The sequence below is a fragment of the Chinchilla lanigera genome, unplaced genomic scaffold (genome assembly GCF_000276665.1).
Source record: "Chinchilla lanigera isolate Chin_1 unplaced genomic scaffold, ChiLan1.0 scaffold00090, whole genome shotgun sequence".
Lineage (NCBI taxonomy): Eukaryota > Metazoa > Chordata > Mammalia > Rodentia > Chinchillidae > Chinchilla > Chinchilla lanigera.
The window spans coordinates 3,856,573-3,867,169 of record NW_004955491.1 but is presented as its reverse complement, the minus strand read 5'-3'; the positions used below and the strand labels follow the sequence as shown (position 1 = coordinate 3,867,169).

The 10,597-nt window shown below is 45.3% G+C and overlaps 1 protein-coding gene across 1 annotated transcript in view; it reads right to left on the bottom strand.

Annotated features, from left to right (window-relative positions):
- Cntnap2 (contactin associated protein-like 2) overlaps positions 1 to 10,597 on the bottom strand; it is a 1,999,509-nt gene that overhangs the window by 115,341 nt on the left and 1,873,571 nt on the right. The gene's annotated exons all lie outside the window — the stretch shown is intronic.

The following is a 10,597-nucleotide window of genomic DNA, read 5'->3' as shown; positions in this document are numbered from 1 at the left end:
ACCGGAGAAAAAAAAAAAAAAAAAAAAAAAAAAAAGGAGCCGCAGAAAGCAGCCACTTGTTGAAGGTGGTCGCACAGTCCCCAAACTGCTACGCTCCAGTCCTGGAGACTGGGACTCAGGAGGCAAAACCCCTCCGTGGCAAAGGTGGAGGACCAGCTGTGCCCTGGGCGGCAGGCGAGTGCGTCAAGGACAAAGTGCAGGGGATGAGCCAGTCTCCCACCACCCCGAGAACCAGCGTCTTTGGAGAATGACCGTTTGTGCTTGACGAATATGTACAGCTGACTTGGGAAGCCGCTTAGTAGAAACTCTGAGATCATTGAACAGGCAGCGTGAGATGCCTGAGTCATCCCATCTCCGGGATTTTAGAGAGTTTTGACCTGCAGAACCGGTACTGTCAGTTTTCGTGCAGGTGTAGGACTGCAGCAAAAGTTCAGAGAAAAAAAACTGTCATTTTGAAAAATGTTCTATACGCCAAATGCATTACTAACAAGACACTTATTCCAGCCGTAGAATCTTAAATATTTAAAAAATCTGATAAAATTCCTTTGGAGCGAATGTTGTTTGCGTCTGGTGAATATTCGCTGGCTGCTTTGGCGCCATCTGATGGCATACATGGGTAACTGCAGCTTTATTTGCTTAATTGTCAAAGTCCCTGCCAAGGGTCTGCCCTACAATGCCTCACGGTGACGATCTCCACAAATACTTCTTAGCATCTAACCTATTTTGTTAAAAAACATGAAAACGGTTACGAAAATAAATATTCATTATAGAAAGATAATAATACAGATTTTCAGGAAAAATTTCCTGGTGATAATGAATGGTAATTTTTTAATGTTTATTCTTTTTTTTTTTTTTTGGTCCGGGATCAGGAATCGAACTCATGACCTTACGTTTGCCAGGCAGGCGCTGTGCCTCTGAGCTACGTCCCCAGCCCCTTAGTGTTTATTCTTTCATTGCCAAGGCCACATGCAAGGCAAGGCTGAGAGAAGCCTGACTAACAAACCTCTTTAGAATCCCTTTCAGCTGCTTTTAGGCCCCCACCCCATAATCTTCGCCAGTTTCTCACAATTGTTCCACTGTGTTCAACCTATTAGAAGCATTGAGGCCTAACTGCTTTTAGAACTTTCACCTTCCTGCTAAGGAAAATATGGCGAAAGTTTGAATCTTAAAAAAAGATTATTATCGTAAAAGACATGTGGACATGAATCCCTCTCGAAATGCTTCCCGCTCACGTTGGACACGCTGATCCCATCGTTCTGGCCACTTTCTGAAGCAGTTCTGGAGGTCCTCTTTCGTGAGTGTCTTTAGTTGTGCTATTGTTGCTGCCTCAGTGTCCTGAATCGAGTCAAAATATTTCCCCTTCATGGTCCTTTTGACTTTGGGGAAGAGCCAGAAGTCACCTGGTGCCAGATGGGGTGAGTAAAGCGGATGCAGACGCAGCGTCCGGCTTTTACAACCCTGCCTTTCTGTTGGATGGTACTCGCAGCAGCGCTGACCATATTTTTGATCACATCTCAAAAAGACATCACGAAGGAGGACTTCCAGAACTGCTGTGGAAAGTGGCAAGAATGAGGGGGATTACGGCAATGTGTCTTTGACTGTACCAGATCTTTAACTTTTAAACATTTGTCATGTATTTGATCACAGCTTTAATGTGTAAAACCCTTATGCTTTTTTCCTTTAGTCTGTCTTTATCAGCTTAACCCTCAGAGCCAGTGGAAGACCCCAAGAGAGTCCAGTTTTGCTTCCCAACAGTTCACACCCTCCAAGTTTGTCCAGCCTGGGGTATGTGCCCTCAGCCCTGGAAGCTGGCAGGAGACTGCGTAGGGGCATCCCTATACCTGAAAGGTAGCCTTTATCACAGTTACTTCTTATATCTGCACCCTGTGTTTTGCCCCCTGTGTGGGTTCTGTCTCCTTTCTGAGCACAGGTCTCATATACCCTGAGCAAGCGGCTGCCCCCGTTGCTTTATGTGAAGGGGGAAAGAGGGAGCACCTATTGAGCAACTGCTGTTTACTGTGCTCTGCATGGGGATTTTCGCACATTATTTTATTTAATACACATTAAATAGGTATTGTCTTTATTCCTTTTGGTATTATTTTTAAAAATCCCAAATCACAAAGGGCAGGGTTGTTCTTCTCAGCCCGCTGCGCCTGACTACAGGGACAGAATGGTCAGTGGGGGGCTGACAGTGTGTCTTCAAGGGAACTAGCCTGCTCATGGCGGTTAGGAAGGAAGGGCACCACCTGCATTTTAAACATTTACGAAAGGCAAGATCAGATAAGGCAAGAAGAGCTCAGCCTGAAAAACCCAAGGAAATGACAACTTCCGTCGTTTCGCTCATACTGCCAGGCGTCTTCCCAAATGAACCTGGGTACATTTGTCACTGTTAAGTGTCATAATTTCAAGGTGATTTCTTTGGGGTCTGAGTGAGCTATTTTGCTGTACATTTAGCTGGTGGTCATTTCACTGGCAGTGAAGAGGCGAGGATAAGACATGCTGTGATAGAGCCTCATTAAAATTAAAGACTTTGACTCCACGTGCCCCAGGACAACCTTTAGGGGATGCTCATTGGCTCAACATTTACCATTAAGCCATTAAAAACGGACCGATGCTCCTGTCTTACATATTCGGTTTAAAGCTTTAATGTCTGCTCAGGTATTATTTTGCAATTTCCATTAATTTCCCTTTTCAAGCCACTGTGTGCACTGGCAGAGTTCAAAGTGATTTTTATCTGGCTGTTTATGTTTCAGGGATGAAACAGAGAAGACATTCCTAGACAGTGTGGACCTTTCTAGACTGACGGAGGGGCGGGGTGCCCTCTTCTGGGACGAAGGCGGTAGCCCTGCCTCTCTGATGGGGACAGACTTCTGGGACTCCGCACAAAGGCCTGAGATTTCCTGCAGCCTTTCCTGGTCCCTAAGGCAGCTGGGAAGCAGAGCACAAGGGAGGAAGGGATGGGAGGGGCAAGGAACAGATCTAGTCCCGGTGATACCGCCGGACTTACTCGTTCTCTTGAACTAGGCCCTGCTTCCTAAGTTCCGATCGTGACACCAGATCATGATCTCATCCGCGGACTGCTGAAAGTAGAGCTCTCATGACTCGGGCCCCTCCCAAAAGCCCTGTTTTGGAGCACATGAGCCTTTCAGGGGACAGTGAGGTCTTTGCAGGCAGGACTTCCTGTCTTCTCTTTGCTAGGGGACTTTTGCAAGCTACAGTAGCTCCTGCATTTCCTACAGAAGGGAGGAGGGCTGTGTCAGGGGCGAGAACAACCTTGTTTGTGCCGCTGCACGGCTGTGACATGAACAAGTCACACAGCCACCTTGAACCTCAGGCTTGTAACACAAGAGGCTGGACCAGGTAGTAGTTTCTCTGAGAGTGATTTGCTGCTGTGGACCTCCTGAGTAGTGTTTTTCTAGACCCTTGTGGCTTTGAGCAGATCTTCCAAGACCCAGCTCCAGGGCAACACCTACTTGGGTGACATATGAGGACACTCGCACTGCAGCCCATCGGAGATGGACAGAAGGCAGGAGGAGGGAGAGAGCTCCCCCCAAGGTGTGATCCTCCTACTTTTAATTCTGAGACCCTGTAACAATAGCGGGCTCACTGGGGTTGGTTGCTCTTTTCCAAAAAGTCATCGGGGTCTCAAAATAAAGGATTTAGGAGACAGATTTTTCACTGTTGTATGTGTGCATGATTTTCCCTTTCAGAGGTGCTGGGAAGCTTTACATATGGGTTGATAAGCAATTGTAAAATGCAAGCTATTGTAACTATTCAGTACTACTGTCATTATGCCACTGTTATTATGTTAATGTAATCAGTCAAATATTTCTGCCTCTTACAGTCAAGTGAAGTTGGAATCCTGCCATATTGGTGCAATTAAAAGAATTAGTGAGCCCATTAGGTGATATGTATTTTATATAAAAAATTTCTGAAAATAGAAAGAAAAGATCAGCCTTCACATGTTGATCACGTTCTCTAGTCTAATACGCCACCTACTGGAAAAACACCAAATCACATTTCAAGCATAAGTTTTTTTTTTTAAAATGAGGACACTGACTTTGTATCAGTGAATCTGCATAATTTTAAAATACACACCACTGAATGGCCAGAAAAATGTACATTTTACAGCCGACTAGCATTTCATTAATGGCATGAACTCTGAAGGCATTTATAGTATAAATGGCCCCCAAACTATGTCATTGTTTCAAAGAACCTAGTTAGAAACATTTAGTACTTTGAGATTTGTGTATTTACTTACAAATAAAAATTCACAAGATGCTTATCAAGCACTAAAAACAATGTCCGAATCAGTGTCTAGTAATTATATTGTGAATGCCCTTTGTGGAAGTCTAGTCTGAGAATACAGCATGCTTTTAATATAATTTTATATATAAAATCACTTTAGTAACCACCAATTGTAATCCCCACACATCATGAATACTTTAGGTATCAATTTATGTAATGAGCATCAGTGAATTCTGTTTTAGGCCATATTTCCCCTGGAGAGCTCAAGGCAAAATACATTTTGATGACTTGTAAAATGACTTTTCAGGAATAAACAAATGCACAGAAGAAGGGCAGACAGAGGAAAACAGGGAAGAAGAATGAAAAATTAGTGGGAGTTGCTTTTGAAAACACTAACAAATATAATATTGGTCATTTTTATCAATTATGGCTCCATTTTGTACGAATTAGTTGAAAAGAATAAAGAAGCTTGAGTGAAAGTGTCAGAAACAACGTGGAACTGACCAGTCTGATCGAGACCTTTCTTGTCTGGGTCTTCTTTCGTCTCTGTAACTGTGATTTGCCTCCCACTTGTTTCCAGGGCTGGATATTTGCATCCCGGTGAATCCCTGCGTAAGCTATGTAAGAGCCTGGGTGAGGCCATGCGTAGAAATAAAGCCAGGAGTCAGGACGCTGCCCCAGCCTGGGGCAGGTGTGTGGCACTAACGTTGCTGAGCTCTGGACTGGTGTGTGCCGAGCAGGTGGCTGCCCTGGTTTTCAGGTGCTTCCTGCAGGGTGCTTGTTGCATCTGGTCTAGAGTCCAGGACCTCGCTGAAGCTGTGCCCCTCACAGGAGTATACAGTTACTTAAACCCAGGAATGTGAGCAGCTTGTGGCCTTAGCTGGCGGCATCTGCCCCATGCCGTCCTGAGAAGGTGACACCTGTCTACCAGTGCACCTGCCCCATGGGCCCCCAGGCATAGGTGAGTGATTATAACCGGGGAGCTGAACTGCTGAGGGAGGCCGACTTGCAGGAAAAGGGAGACTTCAGCTTAAGGCTCAAGTTGCTCCTCTATGCTGTCTCCTGGTCGGCAGACACAGGCTCCCAGGACCTCCTCATGCAATGTGAGGACTTCTGTGAGATTTTGCTGTCCAGCCCACTGTGAACTGTGACTAGAAGGAAGCTGATGATATGGTAAGAAGATGGTCCAAGTGCTTCAAGGTGCTTAGGTTCTTGTTTGGAAAATATACTTATGGAATGAGCAGAGAGTAATATTATAAGTACATGAAAATTGAATATAAAGCATTACCCCTGATTCTAAAATGTCTCAATATAGAGAATAACTGACACTGTGGTTCAGCTCTTAGACTGGCAGAGTGCAAGCAGCTGAAGGAAGAAAACAAGCCCGTTCTCTCCCAGGGAATGGGGTGGCCATCCTCACTGGTCCTTGGGCTGTGCTTGGGAAGGAATTGGGAGAAGACAACACAGGCTGAACAGAAGACAGATCGGGGAGCACTTGGAATGTGAAGGTGCAGGGTCTGGATTTGGCTCATAAGTGGCTTGGGCTGGAGTTTTTATACATCTGTCATATCTATCTACTATCTCTCCGTCCATCTACCTACCCATCTACCCATTGATCTGTTATCCATCCATCTACCCACTCACTGATCTAACATCCATCCATCCATCCACCCAGCCACTCACCCACTGGTCTATCATCTGTCTATCTGCCTATTATCTATCTATCTATCTGTCTATCATCTATCTATCTATCACCTATCTACCCACTGATTGACTATCTATGTATTCATCCATCCACCCATCCCACACACCCCACCCTCCCCAGCCATTCTATCTGTCTATCTATCTATCTATCTATCTATCTATCTATCTATCTATCTACCTATCATCTATCTATCTCTATCATTATGGCATAACATCACTCCCAGATTTTTATGATTGTCATGTGGAACCACAACTTCCTCATGAAGGAGTGAAATCCAACTTGTTGTGTTTCTTGAACATCTGGGCCTAGACATTTGTACTCGGTTTGGGGAGGAGTCAGCTTATTGCTGTACATTACGGTTGGGGAGATCTGGGGCTGAGGGAGGAAGCGGGGCAGCAAGGAGAAGGAGCCAGCGGGAAAGCAGAAAGCCCAGCACCGCATGGGGTGAAGGACTGAGGGAAATTTCTCTGGAGTGATGGGCAAAAGAACTAGTGAGTAGCTGACGTGTAACAGTGAGTGATTCGCCATTTACTGTGCCATGTGTTCCTCCCCCAGTCCCGACGTGTTCAATCAGATCTACTCACTGAAAGCTCTGTGTGGGAGTACGGCTCTGCACACCAAAGGGGATCCCAGCGGGCAGGTCACTGGGGACTTGGACGGGAGAAACTTCAGGGAGCGGTGGAAGGAAGCCCAGTGAAGAGGGAGACGTAAGGGAAAATGGAGGTGAAAGTATTCACAGCAAATGCATCTGGCAAAGGGATTGTATCCAGAATATGTAAAGAACTCTTAATACGGGAAGGCAAATGATCCAATACAAAGAAAAGGGACAAAGCCTCAAGCATTTTATGAGGCATTCACCAGTGCTCCATGAGGACATGAAATGTTGCTCAGCATCACGAGACAACAGGAAAATAAAAATGAAAACAAATGTGGACTACTACTAAGTACCTGGTGGGGTTACCATGAACCCCTCCCCCCTAAACAGATAATATCAAATGTTGGTGGCTGTATGGAGCAACGGAAGTTCTCCTGCTTTGCTGGTGGAAATATAAAATACATTTTTAAATAAAGTTAAAGATACACTTACTATGCAGCTCACTAATTGCATTTGAGATAGTTTCTCAAAAGAAGTGAAAAAATATGTTCACAAGATTCATATGTATGCAAACACCATAAAAGGTTTATTCATAATATCTCCAAAGTGGAAATGATCCATCCATCAAAAAGTGAATGAATAATCAGATGAGAGTATAATTCATAAAGGTAGCATCATCCGGCAACGAAAAACACACCTGCGGATGCACACAAGGATGAATCTCAGGATCTCTTGCAGAGAGAATGGAGCCAGATAGAATTGACAGGACCTGTGATCCCATTTATACAAGGCTACAGAGCAGGGCAAACACAGCTATGGCGTTATAGGAACAGAAATTTGAGCAGTGGTTGCTTGGGATAACGGTTGGTGTGGATGAATGGAAGCGGGGCCTGAGGAAGCCTTCCAGGCTGTGGGAAATGTTCTGCATCTGACAGTGGTGGTGAGTGTGTTTGTCCAAACTCATCCATGTGGACACTCGCAGTGTGGATGTTTCATTGCGTGGCAGCTCGCACTACAATAAATTTGACTGAAAACAGAGAATGGGAGAAGCTGACTTAAAACAGCGTAGATAGTTATCTCTGGGAGTTTGGTTGCAAAGAAGAACAGAGAGATGCTTTAAGGTGAGGGAGAAATCCTCATGTTCATTTTCCAGTGGAGAGTGAAGGCAGCAGTGTCCTTGTGTAGGAGACACGGGATTAACTGGGAGAGCGGGAGCTTTAGCTTTCCTCTCTCTTCTTTCCTGAATGAACGCATTTAATTTTATACTTAGACAAACACCACAAGTAGGATTTTAGGAAAACTCCATGAATAATATTTTAAAAAGAAGAATGGTGTTTCCAGTATCTGGCTACTGAAGTAAGGCCTGACTTGGCCAGTGATGACCGTTCTGACTCTGAAATTATTCTAAGTACCTGTTAGGACCAAAGCTTGCAATTTATATGTAGTCTTGAAGGAAGACCCTGAAGAGGGTTTTGACAGTCGTCTTGGTTCTCCTAAACTGGGAAGGAAGTAGAAAAGGATATCTTCATAATCAAATGTAGTGCAGAGGCACAAAGGGACTTCTGCCAAATCCGTCTGCAGAGGCACTGCTCAATGTCCAGTTTAATACACATGACCGTGTGCTGGAGACCATGCTAAGTGTGGTTACAGAGGCAATTCCCCAACTTCCTGTGAGCTTACATTTGCCCTTCCCTGTAGCCTTAGCCTGTGCTCGTTATTTTTAAAGAAGTGAAACTTTACTTCCTACCAGTGTCCTGAACTCAGGCAGCTGATGGTTTTCCCAAGCAGTGGCCTCTGACGATCAATGAGTCTCTGCCAGGTGATGTTTTAAAATACTGGTTTACGCACAGTGCATCTAATCAGGCGAAAGTTAAGCGCCTTATGTTTCTGAACCTATTTAATAAAATAACATTTACCTTTTTTATTAGCTGATCTTCCAGGTTTATCATTTTCTCAAATAGCAACTATGGAATGACTCTCATGTGTGTGTGTGTGTGGGGGTGCTGAAGTAGGGCAACTTCAGGTGTTTTTACTTTATTGATCTTTTTAATGTACTGGCATCAGTATTTAAAGAAGTTTGAGTTTGTTTCCTTAATGGTCTTTCAATAAAGCTTAAGCCAACCTGGTTCCTTCTGCAATCACAGCACTGCAATCTCAGAAAAAGACTAATAATAAAACCTAACCCATTTTATGTGGTTGAAAAGGTCACATTTCTATTGATTTTAACTGTAATATAGTTAAAGTCCTTGACGTTAAAGAAACAACTCAGCTGTATCTTTTTTACCTTAGTGGTTCCATCCGTGTTACTTTGCCAGTAAGTTTTTGGTAGCAGTAACAATATTTAAGATGGAGTTTAAAGATTGGCATTATCAGAGGACTGGCCACCACGTCCTGCAATTCCATTCCAAGTGAAAGAGCAGAACAGTGTGTCAGAGAAATGGTACATAGAGAGTGTTACGGTTTGTGTCTGGATCTTCCCCCAAAGCCGCATGCAGTCATGGGGTGGGCTTCTAAAGTTTATAATTGATTCTTGGTCCAGTGTTTGGATTATGGATGTGAGTGCTATACCCAGCCTGGGGCGGGTAGTTTGTAGTTTGCATACAATGTAAGGGAGGGAAAGAGGCCGCTTGCCACCACCACTCCTCCCTTTTTGCTCTTGTTGCTTTTGCTATCTTCCGCCGCCATGAACGGTTGCCGTGTGCCATGCGCCACCCTGTCTTGGAGCCAGCTGAGTATGGACTGAAACCTCCACAAACTGTGAGCTAAATAAACCTTTCCTTCCTTAATTCTGAGTGTCAGGTATTTTGTCTCGGCAACGAGAGAAAAGTAACCAAGACGGAGAGTGACTCTGGAATCTGGGGGTCCTGGTGAGGGTCTCAGCTCCAGGGGGTGGCCTCTTCTGTTGGCTCTAGAAGGCAGTAAAGCACCACTCCTTGGAAACGCAGAAGGTTTTAGCGCTGTGTTTGGAGGCTGTTCCAACGAGCGTGGTGTGGGAGAGCTGGGAGAAGTTACTGGCAGTGGTGAGAAGTGGAAAATAGAAAAAAACCAGAAGTGATGAAAGAGAGATGAGTCTCCTTCTCTCTGGACATGGCCCTGTGTGAGTGTAATCATGCAAAGGGAGCAAGCGTGTTTATGTGGGTGTGCATGGTGTGTTAACCTAGAACAGAATGGGCTGTGGTTAGGTCTTAGCCTGCGGGTCTACTATGGTAGACCTTGAAGTCCAGCATGTCTTCACCCTGCTGTCCTTTGGGAGTAGAAGAGTGAGATTCTCTTCCTCCTCCTTCTTAATGTTATTACCATTTCCTAGAGGTCAACTCCAGATCATGTCGCACCTGGGACAATTACCATATATTATTCCAACCACTGTATGCACACCTGTATGGGCACATAAGCTTGTTTGCTCCATTTTACAGATTAGGAAACTGAGGCACAGGGGTTAACTTGCATTGGCTAAACTGCTAAGCAGGGCAGCTGGGGGTCTGGGGGCTCACAGAGGCCAGGCTTCTTACTGTGCCACCTAAGATCTCTCTGCCATCCTGGGGCTGGCTAGCACGATGCTGTCTGTAAAGCCACAGGACAATTCTGGGGGTGGGTGGAGAGCAGGGGGACCCAGCATCCTCTCGGGCTTGTGTCCTCTTCTCTTTCATGTCACTGCATTTCCTCTATCCACCTTTTGATTTCTGTGACTCCTGTCCCCTTTGCACCCGTCTCTGAGACGGACAGGGTTCAGAGATGGCCTGGGAGCCGGCTGCAGTCTGCAGAAACCCTCAGCGCTTCCCTCTTACCCATGGTGCATTTGTGGGGTTCAGCTACAGGGTAGACACGCAGACGCTGGTAGGAACCATAGAGTCAGTGATCTTGATCCTGAAGCCATTTTCCCATGCGGGGGACCAGGCATCAGGCTGGGAGTGGGGATGGCCTCATCTCAACCGTCTGTCCTCACAGTGTGACCTCTCCTCGTGTCCTTGGGTGATACCGTCCGGCAGGATGCTTGAATGCAGTGACAGCCGTTTGCTCAGTTGTTTCATTTATTCTCTTGCTTCTGCTGC